The following is a 3,529-nucleotide window of genomic DNA, read 5'->3' on the forward strand; positions in this document are numbered from 1 at the left end:
CGTCGTCGTCGTCGTCGTCGTCGTCGTCGTCGTCGTCGTCGTCATCGTCGTCGCCGTCTTTCTCGTGCCTGTCACCCCTCTAGCTCGCTCCGTCTCTTCCCATTGTGATTCCCTTCGTGCGCGATCGTGCGTGTGGTATTGCGCGCATGTATACGTGTACGCCGGTGTACACACGCGAACGCGCGTTGTGCTTCATCCCCCAAATCGGCACCCCCGAGAGAGAAGGAGGGAGGGAGAATGAGAGAGAAAGAGAAAGGGCTTCTACCCCGGCGGCAGCACCCCCGTCCCGCGAAAGGGGTGAGACGGCGCGGCGCGCGGCGCTTCGACGGTTCTCGCGCTCTCCTCGTGTAAGAATAAGACCAGGAACGCTGCAGGTGGTTCACACGGTGGGCGATTGCCGGCATGCCGCCCTTCTTTGGCGTACGCGATTATCGGGTGTCGAATGAGTTCACATGATCGAGCACTTAGTCATGGACTGTTCTCCGTGGTATACAAACGCATGACTTCTACAGGTCATGAATGAGATTAGGGTTAACTGCGGCGATTATGCAACGCATCGATGTAAATTTCTCCTCGGAGCTGCTGCCTTGACCGTTCTAAATACAGCTCCGTAGTTCTATACGGACTGAATTAGTTGGAGTATAACGGCCTGTATATACCTAATCGCTGTATCTGTTTTTATCATAGCAGTTTATCTTTAGTGAAACGAATGCTTACGAATGATAAAGATAAATTTGTTTCATGAAAATTAATTAAAATGAGAGCTCTATTTATATTACTTTGCATTATTTACTAATATATTCGATATAATTTTAATGAATTTATTTATATGCAGATGAAAAGCGCATATTGACATTGATATATAAATACGCTTCCAGCTATCTGAGATAAAGATATTTGATATAATTATTGATTTTGGAAATTCAACGGCTGGTTATACGCTGACAATGTCATAAAAGACCAAACAATATTGTGAGAGATATTTTATAATGCAGAACAGTTTCACAACATTTGTAGAAACATCTGCCCTACTGAAATGGATATTTATAAAATGTATTAAAGTGGATCTTATAGCTCGACCATGAACGCACGCGCGTGTATGCGGACGAAAAGTAATAGTTTGAGAATGACAACTGAGAATTTTCGCAACGATCGATGCGAATATAGCACGTAATAGCATAAATAAGTTATATATGCTTTTAGATATGATGTATCGTTCTCGTTCCTTTCTTTGTCTTAAAAGTTGATATTACCGCCGTTGGGCGGACGGTTGAATCGCAAGTCGCGAAACGAACCTGGCATCGACTCAAAAATATTCGAATGGTCGTTTGGACCTCGCGAAAGAAGGATTTCTTTGGGTACGCTCCAGCACTTCGAACAAGCGCAACGGGCTCTTTCGACATGCGCGAAATCGAAATTATTCGGTATATATCTATCGAGTGATTAAGATGCCCCGAGAAAAAAATCTCACGTGAAATCTATCGATGTTGCAAGCGTGACGTGCTGTCTATGATCTCGTTAACGATAGAGAAAAGAGGTGGTAACGTAGCTCGGTTCGCGCTGTCGGAGATAAATTAGTAGATGGCTCAGAGATACGTGCGCGCGAGCACAGTAGATTGGTTCTAGAACTACGAAGTGAACGCGTATAGCACCCACTAAATTAAAGAAGCTGTTAATCCCGCACGATGTGCTATTCCATTTTCATCTTATCTAAAATGTCCGCCTAATAAAATTTAGAATGACAAATGAAGCTTTGTGTTGCTTGTACAGCTCGTATAATCTAATAAATGCCGAAATTTTTGATAAGGCAATAGAAATCTTTCACTATATACCAACAGAAAAATCATGCGCAACTTACAGAGCTATTTCAGCAACTAAATGTCTCACAGGTTCTTAGTCCGCACGAATAAAAGAAAGAACACGATTAATCAGCTCATTTCATTTCATTTCGAAATGTTCTATTATCTGTCTTATGTCGAACGTTACGATAACGTTTGACATAACGAGCGCTCGTGATTAGTTCTGAAGAAGACGGACGAGATAGAACCTTTAAACGAGAGATATGACTTCTCGACGAAGAAGAAATTTTCGTCAATGTTTACAGTTTGCCGATTGATGCGCGTTAACCCGCAAAATAAACTGACAACTGTCTCTTCTCTTTTATCTGCAATCGCACTAATTTGATTGGGGAGATAATAACATTAATATCACTTTTCTTCGTAAGAGCGATCTAAGCGAATAAATTAACGCTCGTTCTGAGAATTGTACTGACAATGAGTCATTCTATCGCGGCTAACACATACTAAGATGACAAGGATATTATCTAAATCAAGGATATTATCGAAATAACTTATCTTATTTTCTTGTTGATCTGTTTATTTTTTTATAAGAGGGCAAACAAAAAAATTTACTTTAACTATAAAAAGGGATTAGTGCTCTCTTAATCGAAGTAAGAGGGTCTTAGAAATTTTACCGTGCCGGTACTTTACTTAAAATTGTTCTTGTCTCTAATCTGAGAAAATTCTCAGCTCGATATAACCGTGGAAAGCGACGGTATGTACCGTCCGGAAAGTATACTTAAGTTCCAATTAAGTGCAAGCCAGCGAAGGCTAAGCAAGCGTGAAGAAACTCGATTTTCCCCCCTCCCCCCCCCCATCCTAGGGGTACCTTTGGTTCCTCACACCTCCGGTATCGACCCCAAAGCGAGACCGGTGATGGTGGAGCGTCGCCTACTGTAATCCTTAATTGGTCCGCGTGATTCATTCGGTCCATTCATCGTAACTAAACTGCTCTTCGAAGGAGGGCCGTCTTCGCCTCCGGCGACAGAGCACCTTGGATATCTCTCCTCTATTCCTCGCTCTTTCGTCCCATGTCCTTTCCTGTCTCTCCTGCCGTCTCTATTCCCGCTTCTCTCTTTCTCCTGTTCAATCTTAGTTACACGAGATACCACCACGACGTTCTACGGTAGCCTGTCGCGCTGCCTGCCGTTATAACGTTAAATCAGATAAACAAACGCGGTCTTAACTCCGTCTGACATAATCAGTCGTTCAGGTTTAGGCAAGAGAGAGAGAGAGAGAGAGAGAGAGAGAGAGAGAGAGAGAGAGAGAGAGGATAGTAAAGAAAACAGAGAAAGTCGATGCGGGACAGTGACGAGAGATACGAAGAAAGAAGTGAAAATAACAGGAGCACGCATAGATAGAATAAAACTACAACATAAAACTACACTGCTCCCCAAAATGGCAAATGGTCGCAAAACAGTTTTACACAAAGATATCTGTTGTTCTTTTTCTAATTCGTAGAAACTTAATCGGAATAAAAGGATTTCTTTTAATACTTCCTTCTTTTTTAATTATAATTCTGGTGTATGGTACTCTAACATGAGACCATTAAAAATTATTAACTCTAAAAGATCACCATCCGTACCTGGAAAGTAATCGTATAAGCATGCTGTACAGGCGCGAGCAGAGATGTTGAAACGCGATTGGCCTCGTTATCGGTTGCATGAATCCACGAGGGAAGCCCGGTAGGG

General features: G+C 42.4%; 1 protein-coding gene across 1 annotated transcript in view; it reads right to left on the reverse strand.

Moving 5' to 3' along the window:
- Positions 1-3,529, reverse strand: part of LOC105452982 (teneurin-m) — a 456,576-nt gene that overhangs the window by 205,297 nt on the left and 247,750 nt on the right. The window lies entirely within an intron of this gene.

This window comes from Wasmannia auropunctata, unplaced genomic scaffold (assembly GCF_000956235.1).
Source record: "Wasmannia auropunctata unplaced genomic scaffold, wasmannia.A_1.0 LD336023.1, whole genome shotgun sequence".
In the NCBI taxonomy this organism is placed as follows: domain Eukaryota; kingdom Metazoa; phylum Arthropoda; class Insecta; order Hymenoptera; family Formicidae; genus Wasmannia; species Wasmannia auropunctata.